Source organism: Malaclemys terrapin, chromosome 1 (assembly GCF_027887155.1).
Source record: "Malaclemys terrapin pileata isolate rMalTer1 chromosome 1, rMalTer1.hap1, whole genome shotgun sequence".
In the NCBI taxonomy this organism is placed as follows: Eukaryota; Metazoa; Chordata; order Testudines; family Emydidae; genus Malaclemys; species Malaclemys terrapin.
In genome coordinates, this window is record NC_071505.1 from 308,748,422 (window position 1) to 308,765,114 (window position 16,693).

General features: G+C 46.2%; 1 protein-coding gene across 5 annotated transcripts in view; it reads right to left on the reverse strand.

Moving 5' to 3' along the window:
• The window catches only part of WASF3 (WASP family member 3), a 155,579-nt gene extending 140,671 nt beyond the window's left edge, over positions 1–14,908 (reverse strand). For 4 of the 5 annotated variants that reach the window (XM_054015397.1, XM_054015392.1, XM_054015394.1 and 1 more), the window contains exon 1: positions 14,826–14,908. The gene's annotated coding sequence lies outside the window, so the exon portion shown is untranslated. The remainder of the gene's footprint in view (positions 1–14,825) is intronic. The other variant, XM_054015396.1, reaches the window with a different exon arrangement.
• Between the last annotated feature and the right edge of the window lie 1,785 nt (positions 14,909–16,693).

The following is a 16,693-nucleotide window of genomic DNA, read 5'->3' on the forward strand; positions in this document are numbered from 1 at the left end:
AAATAACATTCTATGGTTTTGTGAAATATGACAGCAGGCAGCTTACTAAAGTCAGAGAGTAATGAGGAGGAGGGCAGTTGCATTTGGCATAGTATCCCATGTTTTACACCCCTTTCCCTCATTTTTAAGATTTGCATCGAGCATCTTTCGGGATCAATTGGGGGAGGAGGGGTAAGAACATACCTTGCATTGCTCTCCAGTAAGCATTTCCAGCAGACCAAAAATCCCCACAGTGTGTCAAATAGTCTAGAGGAAACCACATAAAACAGAAGGGTGTCATGATGGCTTTTTGCACAGCATTGGGGCATAGGGGAGAAAGAAGTAGGTTGAAAAGTGAAGTAAAACAGTTCAGAAAAACTAGGGAAAGAAAGAGAAAGACTGAGGTGTGAGGAACCAAAAAAAAAAAAAAAAACCAACACCCCACAAAACCCACGTGAAAAGAAGAGACAGATACCACACACACACGAAGAGAAATTAACAGCTTCATTTTAAGTTGTAGGACACAGGGAGAGAAGGGATTGTATCAGAACTTTTCAACTGCCAAAAGCAACATAAACAAAAACCACCACCACCGTAAGACGTTTTTAATTCACCATCACCACCATCTGTTTTCAGCAAGGTGGGGTAGTAATCCCAATAAAAATTGAAATAAGCCCATCAAACTTTTAATTTCTGTGCATTTTTTAAGTAAAATCACCACAAAGTAAAGAAGTCAACATTTCAAAACACTCCACTTCATCCACAAATATTTCTTGCAACAAATTCACTGCTCAAAAACTATAGACAGATTAGTTAACTAAAGTGCTTTGAGAACTACTGCTGCAAAGCACTATATAAGAACTAGGTATCCTTAGTAATAAAAGACAAAATACCTGGTTAATTTGAAGCTTTTTTGCATAAGTAGTAATACCATGAAACATTTATATTAACCCAAATATGGAATTTTAGTTAAGATTTCTCTATGCCATACAAGAGGATAGAATTATAAATCCAAAACAGCAAAACATGCCCATTACCATCTCTGTCACAAAACCTCCTGAAGATTGCAGATCCTGCTATGGCAGCAGGCCAGCTTATTGAGCAGAAAGGCCAGACTGCTGAGAAAGGACCACAAGACTCCTTGAAGGCAGACTTGTGCAGGAGATACAGACCCTAAGTACACTCAGTGAAGTCTTTAGGATGGAAATGAATGAAGTAATAATTTTATTTTTTTTAAAATCCTCTTTTTCATGGGTATTACTACAACATGCAAGATATTTTAGATAATTTAAAAAAGTAAAATAAAATAAAACTGAAGTTCCTGCCCCAAAGATTTTATAATAGTATTTCAGATGCAACTAAATAAGCAAGAGCAATACTGGATTCTCTGACAAAACTGTCAATTAGGTTGCTAAATATGATAGCTGGTTTTGTGCTGTTAGTTGGCATACCTCTACTGGATGGATGATCCTGTATTTAGTTTAGCAGCCTGTTTATGCTGGCGCAAGCTTTACTCCACATAAGTGGAATGATGGAGCAGAACAGGATGACGTCTTCCTCACACACCTGTCTACAATGTGTAAGAGGGGGGAGGAGGAATGCATGATCATGGGGTACTTCAATTTGACTGACATATGCTGGTTTGACTGACAACTTGGTTTGGAGGGGACATGAAGGCAGCTCTAAAAACCAAATTATATATACATACATGTGTGGGTTTTTTTATTTTTTATATATACACCTCTACCACGATATAACTCAACCAGATATAACACGAATTTGGATAGAACGCGGTAAAGCAGCGCTCTGGTGGGGGCGGGGCTGAGCACTCCAGCGGATCAAAGCAAGTTCAATATAACGCAGTTTCACCCAGTTTCACGCGGTAAGATTTTTTGGCTCCTGAGGACAGCATTATATCGGGGTAGAAGTGTATATAAAAAACACATGGAAGAAAAAGGAAGTTGCAAGTAATGAACATAAATCAGAAGTTAGGAATTGTAGAAAATAAAAAGAGGAGCCACGGAACACAAGGAGAACTCTACAGCCAGCAGAGTTAAAGACAATAAGGAGGGTTTTTTTCCATATATTAGGAACAAAAAGAATCCTGACAACAGTATTGGTCTACTACTAGCAGGAAATGGCAGAATTATCAACAACGATGCAGGAAAGGCAGAAGTGTTCAATAAATATTTCTGTTCTGTATTTGGGGAAACAAAAACAGATGATATAGTCTCATCATATGGTGATCACACTCTTTCCATTCCACTAGTATCTCTGGAAGATCACTCCTGGGGGAATTCTACGCCACTGTGTATGTGCAGAATTCATGTCCCCTGCAGATTTCTTTGCTTCCCCGCAGAAAACAACAGGGAAGTCGCAAGAGCGTTCACGCACCCCTCCCCAGCAGCACAGATGTGTCATTTCAGGAGCCCGGAGCAGCCGGTGGAGAGGTAAATCAATGCAGGGAGGCTGGGGATGTCCCTGCCAATGGTTTCTACCCTGTGCTAGGCTCAGCTGCTAGTCCCGGCTTGGGGAGGACAGAACAGGACTGCAAGGAGTGGCTGGAGCCAAATCAGACCCATTCCCACCCCCAGAAACCTCCCGGCGGCAGGAAGCTCCAATCTCTCCCAGCTTCCTGCCCCCATTTTTCCTCTGCCGCAGGGGAGGGGGTCACTGTATGGAGAGCTGCTCCCTCATCTGCCCAACCACTATGCATCCAGACCCCCCCCCGCCATACCCAGATGCTCCCCACAGAGCCTCAACCGTCCTGCACCCAGACACCCCACAGAGCCATCTGCACCCAGATTTCCCCACTCAGAACCCTCTGACCCCACACCCGGATACCCCCCCACACACCCGGATACCCCCCCACACACCCACGCTAAGCTCCTCCCCACTTGGATCCTGCCAGGCTGAGCCTGCTTGCCCCACACATGGATTGGTAGCCAGAGCTGGGCATACAGGTAAGACTGTCCCTCTTGCTTACTATCTTGGTGCACTTGGTGTGGAGGGGCAGGGCCCCACATGTTTCTGAGCAAACCCAGACCTTGTGCTGCATTAGGGTCCGTGTTCCAGGGGGAGAGGAGGGCTGCAGGGTGATCTCTCCACCTCCATGTAGCCAGTAGCCTGTGCTCCCCACTGCCATGCTGGAGCCTCCGCATTTAATCGACAAGTAAAATATGTAAAATTTTAAAATATTGTGTGCAGATTCGGTGGGAGGGGTGTTTTTTTTGGCACAGAATTCCCTCAGGAGTAGAAGTTAAACAGAAGCTACTAAAGTTAGAAATTTTTAAAATCAGCAGATCAGATAACTTGCATCCAAGAGAGTTTTAAAAGAGCTGGATGAAAAGAACTGATTCAGAGTGATCTAGACTGGTAAACTGGGTGCAAGCAAAAAATATGCATTTCAATGCAGCCAAGTGTAAATGTATGCTTCTGGGAACAAAGAACATAGGCCATACGTACATTGGGGGGTGGGGGGACTCTATCCTGGCAAGCACTGACACTGAAAAAGATTTGGTGGTTGTGGTGGATAAACAGCTGAACATGAGCTCCTACTGTGACCAAAAGGGCTACTGCAATCCTTGGATGCATCAACAGGGGAACCTCGAGTAGGAGTAGAGAGGTTATTTTACCTCTGTATTTGGCACTGGTGCTGGAATACCACATCCAGTTCTGGAGCCCACAATTCAAGACAGATGTTGGTAAGTTGAAGAGGGTTCAGAGAGGAGCCACAGGAATGATTAAAGGGTCAGAAAACATGATAATGAGACTCAAGGAGCACAATTTGTTTAGCTTAACAAAGAGAAGTTTAAGGGTTGACTTGATTACAGTCTATAAATATCTACATGGGGAATAAATATTTGATAACGGGCTCTTCAATCTAACAGAGAAAAGGTATAACATGACCAAAGGCTGACAATTTAAGCTAGATACATTTACACCTTATTTCCAGACTGAATTTAACAATGAATAATTAGCCATTGGAATAATTTACTGTGGCAGATTCTCCATCATTAACAATTTTAAATCAAGATTGCATATTTTTTCTAAAATATGTACTCTAGGAATTATTTGGGTGAAGTCCTATGTCCTGTGCTATACAGGTCAGACTGGATGATAACAATGGTCCCTTCTGGGCTTAGAATCTATCAATCTATGAAAAGGGTTTCCAAATGGTCTTTGAAGTTTCTAGGCACAGTAAATTTTCCACATCCTCCCTTGTAGCTCACCATTCCCTGCCAGTCATTAATTTGCTCCTCAGACAAGAGATGACAGAGCAGGTCCAGGACACAGGTGGATGGTTATTCCAGGCCTCAGGAGGGAAACTTCTCTCCTCCCCTTATTTCCACAGAAGAAACTCAAGCAAATAAATATCTTCCAATGCCATCACAGCATGAAATAACGTTAGGAGCATCACTAGTATTGTTCTGGTATTCCAGGCCTCCCTCACTACTCACTCATGCTCTTTAAGCCCTTTTTTGGTAAGGAATGGGGGGGCTAGGTTAATAAATGTAAAACACTTGCCTTTGTTAGGATGGACAGGAACCTTGGAATCCACCAGCTACAAAGTGGAGAATTTCAGTTATGGAAGGAATTACATGCCCTTGAGACAGAAGTTGCAACTTTTGCATTGCTCTGATGCAGAAAAAAGTTAAAGAGAAGAAATTTTTCCTTTTTTTTTTTTTTTTTTTAACCTTAGTACATAACTTTTCTGCCTATCGGTGTGCTTTATAGGCACATATTGCCCAAGTGCAACCCAGCCCCCAGAAAGCCACTGGACCATCAGTCCACAGTCCAGAACATCAGAAGCAGCAGGAAAGGGACTTTAATAAGTTGCCAGGTGAATACCACATCCTCCCATGTGCTCAGAATGGACAAAAAAAAGTTTCTCCTAAATACACCGCTGAAGTCTGGAAGGAGCAGTGTAGTAAAGCCCTATATTCCATTAATAAAAATCCAGGCACTTTGGCACAAAGCTCAAGCTTCTGAAAGACATGCTGGACCAGGAATGGCAATCCCTGGCTGAAGCTGAGAGGATGCTGCAGAGGGTGGGAGGGTGGCCAAGTACATTGCCCATGACTGTGCCATGAGACAGCAGGACTGTCTGCATCAGCGTGAGGTGCATGCTGGGCATCATGATCAGTAAGTACCATAACAACATACCACCTGCAGTTATGAACTCCCCTCCAGGCTATCATGACCTGCAGCCAGTTACTTCTGGGTGAGGTGGTTAACCAGCCCCTAGATGGAAATGACCAGGAGCAGCTTTACCCAACACACTCCACCTCTTGCAGGCACAGTGGAGTGATGATAGGTACCCTAACCATATGCACTTCCCATGCATGTGACACTATACTGTACGCCTTGCAGCTACCACGTTTATGTGCACAGCACCTTGTTAAGACAGCTGGACTGCTAATATTATTCACTTTGATTACATTCTCTTTGTTCAATCCCTTTGAAAGACTACTTGGACAGCAACAAAGAGGGAGAGGAACTTCACAACAGATACTTTATTGCACAATCATCTTCACAATACATGCACAGGTTGTTTTCCTATATAGGTACACTGAGCAGATTACTGCTCCATATCCATCTAATTTTCCCATTCCTCCATTTCTCCCTCCAAGCCTACATCTAACACCAGTTAGAGCACAGTCTGGCTGCTTGCAGGAAGACTGTAAAGAAGCACAATTATCTCCCCAGACTGGGCCAACGTATCCCCTCCAAAGTAAGCCCGCCCAGAACACAACATACTCCCATTGACATGAATGGCATTATAGACGCCACTGCAGTCAACCAGTTCTGTAGTCAGCACCATCTGGCATTCAGTTGGCTACAATCATACTGCACAGGGTGTGACTGAACCTTCTTCTGTCAGGTGCTCTCATGTCAAGGTACAGCTTAATGAGCCAAGGCAGTAGAGAGTAGACTGGGTCTCTCAAAAAACAGTGGGCACAGACTGACATCCATTTTAATTGTAAATTCCCGTTTGTCCCAATTCAAAAAAGGCCTGATCTTCAGAATACCCTGGTATCATGCACTTTGCCATGAACCCCACAAAATTATACTGAATAGCCCTCTGTAGTCCATCAAAACCTGCAAAACAATGGAGTAGTACCCTTTGCAGTTGACAATCATAGGCACCCTTGGGGGGGAAGGGGAAGGAGAGGAAAGTCAGAGGGGATGGAGGGCAAATAATGGGCATGCGCCATCAATGGCTCCAGCACAGGTCAGAAAGTCCATGCATTCAAAGCCTGCTACTATATGTCAAGGATATTAGTAATCTTAACTACCCATTGGTGAACCAATTATTTCTGTCTTGCAGACCTCTCTATCACCACAGCACAGACTGTTTACTTGCCAGTACCAAAGTGATTAGTCATTGACTTGTAACTGTCTGAGGTAGTCAACTTCCAGATGGGAAAAGCTTCTGAACTGACCTGCATGTCCTGGCACCAAATGGCTGGGAAAAGCTCATTGCACAGTTCCAAGAAGGTGCCTTTCCTCACGTGGAAATTCTGGGTCCACTGCTGTTCTTAGTCCAAAACTAAGAGTCTGAATAGGGCAGAGGTCCACCAAATGGAAAGTTCGGGGGGCACAGCAGGGCCTGAGCCAGCCCCCATAAGGGGCGGGAAAGGAGTGCCACCCCGCTCCCAGCTGGGGCCCTGCCATTGGCCCCACCTCCAGGCGGCTGTGGCCCCAGCCTCAGCCCCCTTACTCATGTCCACGTCCCCCAGCCCCTTCTGGAGCCACAATCCTACTCCCAGCCCCGGCTCCAGGGGGAGGGGTGTGACCCTGAAAAGTTTGGGGACCACTGGAATAGGGACATGGCACAGCTCTAAAAGCCTGCATTACTTGTCTCCAGTGGCTTCCAACCAGAATGCAGACCACAAACACAAGCAGAAGAAGTGGACTTTAATAAGTTGCCAGGCAAATACCACGTCCACCCATGTGCCCAGAATGGACCAAAAAAAAAAAAAAAAAAAGTTTCCCCTAAATACACTGCTGAAGTCTGGAAGGAGCAGCTTGGAACAGTGCAATGTTTCAAAACCAAGAGATATGGTCCCAGGAAGGAAGCACCTCCACTCAAGTCAGTACCGGGACAGTGTGCATTCAGTAACTCCAGGATGGCTCGAGTTACCCTTTCCAATGTGGCTGCGCTTACTCAAACTAGAAATACTCCACTCGAGCTAGTCGAGTATACAAACTCAGGCTAACAATGCAGTGAAGTAAAGCCCTATATCCCATTAATAAAAATCCAATCCATCAAGTCTCCTCTTCTTGCTTTCTTTGTCAACAGAAATTTTTAGGGGTGGGGCAGTTTGTTTAAATAGCTGAAAATGAAAATGTGACACAACCACATGAAATGATTTTGAAATGTATATGGTCCAAGAGCAATCTGAGTATTGCATGTGCTCATAGCTGAGCCAGGCAAGAGACACATGACAATGCTGTCAAACAATGACTCATAACTTCTAGATACAAGGAAGAACATATTGAAGAAGACAGTTGCAAGGTAGAAAAGTAAAAAACTAGATATTGTAAAGAATATAGAAACATTTTACTTTACACAACTTTAAGTTTAGCAGTCCATTAAATTATAAGTTACAATTGTCTGAAATATTTTACCCACTGAAGCCACAAGTAACAGAAGAATACAAGGTGAATAAGATTAGAGAAAAGCTATTTTTCAGTTTCTTTACGTTGTGCATTTGATATCACTTCCACTGTTTTCCATGCACACTCCCATGGAGTCCCCCATTTATGTGGATCCTTTCGGTAAGCAAGCAGAGGAGAGAAAACATTTTAAAAAACAAAAAAAAAATGCAATTGTAAAACAAGAACTGACAGACGACTCAACTGAAAATATTGTTTTTACTCTTTTAAAAAAAAAAAAAAAAAAAAAAAAGCATATGTCCACACACAAAACATATTAGAAATGATTGTTTGGTTGACCTAACTATTCTCAACTTTGCCCTATAATGATACCATGAAGGGGGAAAAATATGTAGCTATCTTTAAAAATCAGTTTCATAAGCTGTGAGATCACAAACATTGATATACATAAATCACAATTGCAGATTTAGTTCTGCCAATTTGTGTGTAAACATCACCTAAGCTGGGATCACTCAGGAGAAAACAACCAAAAAAAAAAAAGGCTGATTCAGGATGCTATATTTCTTAAAGGATTTAATTTTGAAAAAGTAACTGCAACTTATACAGGTTTACTTCTACATTCTGAGAAAACTCATTCTATATTCAAAGAGTAAGTTGCTGCAATTTTGGGGAGCAAACTATTTTTCCACACAAAGTGGCTGAACTCCTACTTTGAGTGCAAAACTCAACTGAACCTTAACTATAGAGCTGAGAGTGTGCCTCCGTAATATTAATTACATTTTCAATTGATAATCTCTCTTTAAAGGCAATAAACTGAAAGTAAACATTTTTGAAATTCTTACACTCATTCTTTATACAAAAAAAAATAAAAATAAGTGAAACATTAGGCACGTGTTGTATGCACTCTCTCTATATATTTCAGTCACTGCCAAATAATGTCAAAGTGTCTATCTGGATGTGGACAGAGAGGAAAAATTACTTTGACAAATCCAGATTTGATACATGGGGTTTTGTGTCATTTATGCATTCCAGGAAAGAGCAGGAACCTATAATATCTAAAGGAGAAATAAGTTTTGCAACATTATATAAAGTAACCAGTAAGGTGGAACAAAACAAAACAAAAGAAGCAGCCCTCAAGTCAGATACACAACTCGATCTGTAACACAGATCACAAAAAGTTGGCCTTACTACACTGGTTGCTTTTTCATTACTGATGTAGTTATTGTAGTAGCATAACCCAGACTGTTTTTGAATTTTTGCCTGCTAGTTGATGCATCCACACCAACTAGAGAATATCACCAAGTCACCACTCATTTGCTAACATAATCTACTCCTGAGGGAATTCTGCACCAAAAAATTAAAAGTTCTGAAACAAAAAAATTAAAAATTCTGCACACTTAAAATTCTGCAAAATTCTGCATATTTTATTTGTTAAAATAACACCAGTTTCAATTATTTTTGGTCATTTATTACAGACATAGTTGCTGACAGGTATTTTGAAACAATACAGACAACAAAAAAGATTCAGGAAATGTTTTTTGACATTTGACACTTTTTAGATTCCTTACTAGGCGTAATAATACAGAACTCTGAATAATAATTCATTTAAACTACAATTCAGAACCATATTTCCCGTACCCTTCAGAAGCAGTACAAAGGCTTGGGGGAATCAGGGGTAACGGAGGAGCTGAGGGAGAGGGAAGTAAATTGCTGGGAAGGAGCCTGGGTGTGAACTTGGAAGGTTGTTGGGTATGGGTGAGAAAAGTATGGAACATTTTTTGGGGGGGGGGGGGTAGTAGAAGCGATTGTTAGGGAGCTACACCCACACAGACCCTGGCTGACCCCTAGCCTTTCCCATTCAGTCAGGCACATCTGCCCCTGTGCTCATGTGTCCTTGCACCCCCGTCCATGTGTCCCTCCACCACCCCCTCCTCCAACCCCATGTGTCTGTGACCCCACCCAGCCACTCCCCTGTCCCTATCTTTCCCTGTACCCCCTTCCCCCATGTGTCTGTGCCCCCACCCAGTCACCCCGTTCCTATGTAGCTCTGCACACACACACACACACACACACCCCCATCACCATGTGGCCCTGCACTACCTCCCCCATGGCCCTGTGCCTCCACTCCCATTCAACCCTGCCCCAGCCTGTCCACCCCCACTAGCCCTTACTTTTTTTTAAATCAACAGTGATGTCTGCAGAGTATGAACTCAGAACAGATGTCAATGATACTTTCTGCATCTGTACATACACTCTCTCTCCCAATTACCAGCATTTGTTTCAGATGTCACCTCATATTTAAAAAGTTAAAAAAAAATGCCCAAATATCTGAAGAATCAGTATTAATCTACAAACTTTAAAGAAACTATTTGTATGCTGCTCAACTCCAAGACAAAATGTGAAGCTAATGCTTAGCCCATTTCATAAAAAGCCCATTCTGAAGCATCAGCATTCTGTTGAAGTTCTTTCAGATAGTTCAATGTAGAACTAAGATCCTAGCAAACTCAAAAACCTCCACAGGCTTGTAAAGGAAGTTGTTCCCCTACATATGACAGACTATCAGTACTCACAAAAAAGCCACTAAATTTTTAAAACAATTACTTTGGCAATATGTAAATGACATATCTTGTGTTTTAGGCTTAATAGTTCACGTGTGTCATTGTGCTAAAACTTAAATGATTTGACCTAAAATAGTTACTTAGTAAGCAATCCTTAATATCTTGCCACCTTAAAATATATAAATTTAAAACATCAAAAGTTGTTACTTTTCCAAGTTATGCCTAGTCAAATAAGTCCAATAAAAATCCATCATTAATATGCAGAAAGAAAATTGTTTTCAATATGTGTTGCCTAGAAGTGCTGCTGGACTTAACACAGCTATTCTTAACCCTATATAAACATTCAAATTATTCCAAGACCCTTATTCTGATACTGCACACATCTATTACAATGAGTGGGAGCTGATTATATAGATAGATAGATATAGATATCAGTAAAGACGAATCCCTGAAGTATTGAGAAAACTAAAAACTTCCATGAAGTAGAAATTAAAGATTTTTGAAAAAAGCTGAATCTAGAACAGGGATCGGCAACCTCTGGCACACGGCCCACCAGGGTAAGCACCCTGGCAGGCCGGGCCCGTTTGTTTACCTGCCGCATCCACAGGTTCAGCCGATTGTGGTTCCCGCTGGCTGCAATGGGGGCTGCAGAAAGCAGCATGGGCCGAGGGACGTGCTGGCCGCCACTTCCCGCCGCCCCCATTGGCCTGGAGTGGCGGACCACGGCCAGTGGGAGCCGCGATCGGCCAAACCTGCGGACGCGGCAGGTAAACAAACCGGCACGCCACGGCCAGCCAGGGTGCTTACTCTGGCAGGCCACGTGTCAAAAGTTGCCGATCCCTGATCTAGACCTTTACCAGGTATGACTACATAAAAAATACTAAGTTCAAGTAACATTAAATTTATTTTAGAGCCAGTCTGATTTGTGAAATGGGTAAAATTAAGTATGGTGTGTCAGTTTAAGGATTTATTGACAAGCTTTGGGACTGTCTCTTGCTCTGTGTTTGACCAGTTCCTCACACAATGGGGCCCTCCAAGCACCACCACAATCCATATAACAATAAACAAAAGCAATTGTCTGGAAAATGCACATTCATATACACTTCTACCCCAATATAACATGGCCCGATATAACATGAATTCAGATATAACGCGATAAAGCAGCGCTCGGGGGGAGGGGGGGGCGGTGCTGCGTACTCCAGCGGATCAAAGCAAATTCGATATAATGCGGTTTCACCTATAACACAGCAAGATTTTTTGGCTCCTGAAGACAGTGTTATATCGGGGTAGAGGTGTACTGATCTCTCTAAACACAGAGAACGTATCCAGATCCCTAAACTTAAGACTACTTACTAGATGTCAGAAATATCAATTAAAACAATGAGCCCCAGATTTCCTACTTCTCATGAAGAATGTCCTGCTGGCATTGAGAGGATCAACATCATTGTACCAAAGCATGCTGAACACCCAAAATATAATATATTACTGGCATAAGTGGCATAACTCACCACTTACAATAGCTGTGAATTGGCTGCACAGGATATTGAACTATGTTCACACTGTTCATACCAGCGGTGCTACCATTTTCAAAAACTTGACGGGCACTATATTGTGAAATATGGATTAATGTAGCCTGTTAAAAAACAAAAAACTGAAGTACTATGCAACCTGTTTCAACATACAGCACAGTGGTATGTAGACACCAAGCAGAGACACTACTGCAAGAGCAGAGTACTAGCCAGCAGAACTGCAAAAACACTTCTTGCCCACCCCTTCCCACAAGCTGGAGAGGGAGATTTGGGAAAGCATACTGTGGGAGGATTTAGAACCAACACAGAGATCTGACTGCATGCACTACACAACTTTTTTTTAAATCCCTACCAGTAGCTCAGGGAATCAGGACACACACTATCCTACACCCATTAACTTAAATTGGAGCAAGATCAAGTCTCAGAGCAGAAGCCCTAAACGTCAAAGGGAAGATTTTCAAGGACACAGGCAACAGTTAGGCACCTAACTCTCACTGTCAATGGCAATTAGGTGCCTAACTACCATTAGCGCCTTCAAAAATCTCCTTAAAAGAGTCTATTCTACTGAGGTACTTACACTGTCCTCCTAAACATAGCATGAGTGTCATCCAGAAATGTATTAAGCAACATGACTAGCATCTGTCACATGCAGTTCTTCCTTCTTTCTCCCCATAATGGAAAATTGTGTGAGGATTCTGTATTATTTAATAAATGAACACCATGCTTACATGTATCATGTGTTTATATTAATAAAGACAAGGTTGAGCAAGAGTGCTTTGCACTTGGAGCAGAAGGTGGTAAATGAAGTTTGCGGTGGGTCTCAGATGCTGGATGATTTCATTCTGCAGTTCTGGAACCACCCTACAAGAAAGCCACGTCCTGCACAGAAAAGTCTATCTTTGGGGTAGACAATCCTATTGTGCCTGAGAAGCAGGGCTGTTGACAGCAGACCTTATCCATAGTATCTCATGCATGTGCATCAGAGCTTGCAGGATCATGAAATTGTTTAAAAAAAATAAAATCAGAGGAATCACAATGCAATAATTTGGAAGCCAACCTTATGCAACATACGAACAAGAAAAATGTAATCAAAAGGCTATTTTATTAAATCAACTATAATTTTTCAGTGTGGAACTGAAAAACTTACACAACACTTCTACCCAGAAATCTTATCGCTATGTCCAACATTGTTGTAGTTAAGTATTAGCCACATTTCACAGATGAAAAAACTGAGGCACGGAGAATATGTCTATACTACAGTGGGATCAAGCTGCCCAGTGCAGTAGACAAACTTGCACTAATAGGGCTTGAGATACCATGCTAAAAATAGCAGCATGGATGTTCTGGCTCCAGTGGTCCGACCCCAGAGGTCTGCGCTCAGGTAGCTAGTCTAAGGGCAAGTCTACACTACGATGCTACATCAGCCCAACTGCACCGATGCAACTGCTCAGCTGCAGCACATCTGGTGAAGACTAGCTATGCTGACAGGACAGTCCTCTCCTATCAGCATAATTACTCCATCTCTGCAGAGGCGGAAGCTATGTCAGCAGGAGAGCATCTTGGTGGGAGAGCACCTCCCACCTACATAGCAACAGTATGGACAGCGCTTAAGTCGTTGTAACTTGCAGCACTCGGGGCGGGGTGACTCTTTCACGCCCATAAGTGATGTAAATCATATCTACTTACACAAACAACAAGGAGTCTGGTGGCACCTTAAAGACTAACAGATTTATTTGGGCATAAGCTTTCGTGAGTAAAAACCTCACTTCTTCGGATGCATAGAGTCTACTTACACGGTAGCATAGACCAGCCCCAAGTCTCAGTAGGAGCCAGCTGCAAGGTCCACACTGCTATTTTTAGAAAGAAACATTCAACTTTTTTTTTTTAAATCACAACTTCTGTGAAAGTTTTTAAACTACTTTTGTTACAAGTAACACCTACTACTACTACATGTGAAAAATGAGAGGAAAAAGTATTCCTCCATTTTTTCAGTTTATCTTCTGCATTTGACAACACTGGGTATATTGAGTTCACAGCTCTCCTGCATGGTCTATTTGTCTCCTAGATTTTTGAATAGATCTTTCACACAGCAAGGCACAAAGAGAAAAGTATTTTTTAAAAGGAAATGCAACTGCAAAACCACAAAAGCTGACAGAAGGAATATTTAAACTTTTTTTAAATTGCCTAGATTTAGAGACATCCGTGTGCCTTTAAGGGACAAATTAGATTCCTGTTAAGTATTGCCACTAACTTCAAAGGAGCTAAGTAAATAAGCCAAAGACATATAATAAGCTGGTGGTAGAGATAGAAATCAGAAGCCAAACTAGCCTTTTGTACTCTAGCCACTAAACCACACTTCCTCCCACACAAAAAAGAAACAGATTTCTAAAAACCAACTGCTCAGATAAAGCCACAGGTCGCTTTTGAGAAGTCTGGAGAGGCAGTTTAGGGACATCTCAAATGCGCATTTTAGGAAACAAAACCTATTTCAGAACTCAGAAATAACGAGTGTGAGGGGAGCCAGCGGGCAATGGGCAGCACCTCCCGGGGGGCAGAGTCACGAGCGCTGGCCGCAGTGAGGGGCACCGGCTCGGCGTGTGGCAGATGCCTGGGCGGCGTTCAGCGCGCGAGAGTGGCCGGGACGGGGACGGAGGGGGATGGGGGGGTTACATTATTATCCCCCCCCGCCCTTCCCCCCTGGCGGGGTGTCCGCAGGGCGGGCTCACGGGCACTCTGGAACCGCGGGGCGCAGCGAAGCGTTTGGCCGGGGTCCCCCTTTCCCTCAGCCGGAGCCCGGGATCCAGCTCCGCTCCCCCCACAGCTCTCGCCCCTCAGCGGGCGGGGCACCCGCAGCACCGGCCTCGGGGGAGGCGGGGGGCGCCCCTCACAGCCCCACCCGCTCCGGGAGGGAGGGAGGGGTGTGGGGCCGGCGGGGGGATGAGGGGGATTATCTCCCCGGGCAGGCGGGGCGGGACCAAACCGCCGCCCCTTGCGGAGTCTACCTCGGCGGCAGCTGGTCACTCACGCGGGGGGGAAGAGGGGGATCGGGACAACCCCCAGTACCCGCCGCGAAAGATGCGCGTTCTGGGTCGCCGGGCCCCCACCCCCGGCTGGGGCGCGCGCCACCCGCACTCACCTCGCGCCGCCCCTCATCCGCCTCCGTAGGCAGCGGCCGTGCGTACGACTACTCTCGGCTTGCCCCGTGTCCGAGACCCCCACCACTGGCGACCCGCCCCAAGACACGCCCACTCACCCGCAAGCCGAGGGGGCGGGGCAAGGTCCACCAATAGGACTCAGAATTCGCGCGCGCACAAAATGATTGGCGTGCGCGGATGGCCAATGGGGAAGCCGGAGGCGGGGGGAGAGAGGCGGCCTGTCACTCAACTGGCCTCAGCAGGGAGCCCTGAGTGACCTGCGTGGGGAGTGGACCCCGTGGGAAGGGGGAGGAGGACTCGTTTCCCCCCACTGTGCACAAAGGCGGGAGGCCCTAAGGAATCCCAGCACAGTCCGTTCTTCTCCCCACGCACACAGTTAGCAGCCCCCCCGCACCATTACCAGGACCTCTCACCACCACACACACACACACACCCCAACCACCCCCCCCGCACAGTTACCAGGACCTCTCACCACCACACACACACACACACACCCCAACCCCCCCCCCCCCCCGCACCATTACCAGGACCTCTCACCACCACACACACAGCAGCCCCCCAGTGGCCAGAGTCACCCCACACACACAGTTACTTGCTCCCCCAGTGGCCAGAGCTCCTCCCACTCACACACAAAGTTACCAGCCCCCCACCCCAGGTTGCCAGGACTATTTGCCCACACACACACACAGTTACCAGTGCTTCCCTCTCCCCTTCCCCCCCGCTTCTCTCCCCCCCCCCCCCCCGTTACTGGGGCTACCTCCACCGTTACCAGCTCTCTCACACACACAGCTACCAGGGCCACTTCCACTTTCCCCCACACACAGTTTTAAGGGCTCCCCCGCCCCAGTTACCAGGGCCCCTACCTCCTCTACAAACACACTACACACCTCTACCAGGGGCTACCTGCTCTAGGGTTACCATATTCTGTACCTCCAAATGGAGGACACTCCACGGCCCACGGCCCCGCCCATACCCCCTCCCCAACCCCGCCCCCTCTCCAAAGTCTCCGCCCCCTCCCCTGCTTCCCACGAACATTTGATTCGCGGGAAGCCTGAAGCAGGTAAGGGGGGGTGTGGGGGGGAGGAGGCGCAGCCCAGGCTAGCCCCCCGGCGGCTCCAGCCTGGGTCGGCTCGGGCCCTGGGGTGCCGGCCCCGGCCCACCACCCCCGGCCCGCCCAGCACTGCCGGCCCCCGGCGGCCCAGCGCACCCCGGGCCCGGCTGACCCGGCTCCCCGCCGGCCCGGCTCCCCGCGGGCCCGGCTGGCCCGGCTCCGGCTGACCCGGACCCCGGCCCGGCACCGCGCCCCCGGCTCCCCGTCCGGCCCTGCGCCCGGCCCGGCACTGCGCCCCTGGTTCCCGGCCCGGCACCATGCCCCCGGCCCCGCACCGCCGGCCCCGGCCAAGCACCACCCAGCCCTCCCGATTTTCCCAGACATGCCCGGCTTTTGGGGATTTCCCCCTGGACGGGGATTTGAGCCCCCAAAAGCCGGACATGTCCGGGAAAATCCGGACGTATGGTAACCCTACCTGCTCTCCCCTCCTCTCCATACACACAGTTACCGGGGCCCTTTGTCCTGCAACCCCCGTTTAAATACCACCACTTGTTCCCCTCCACCCCCCATCAGTACCTCCAGCACAATCCCTTCTAGGGATCCCCAATCCCACCCTTTATCAGGCCCCCCCCCCTCCATTTCCAAGGTCTCCTCCTCTCCATTTCCAAGGTCTCCCCCACAGACCCAGTCCTGGAATCCCGCATCCCATCCCAGTTACTAAAACCTCCTAGTTATCAGGGTTCCACATGCAGATACTCTCCCCCTCAATTCCCTAGCCAATGAGCTGGGAAGGCCCCT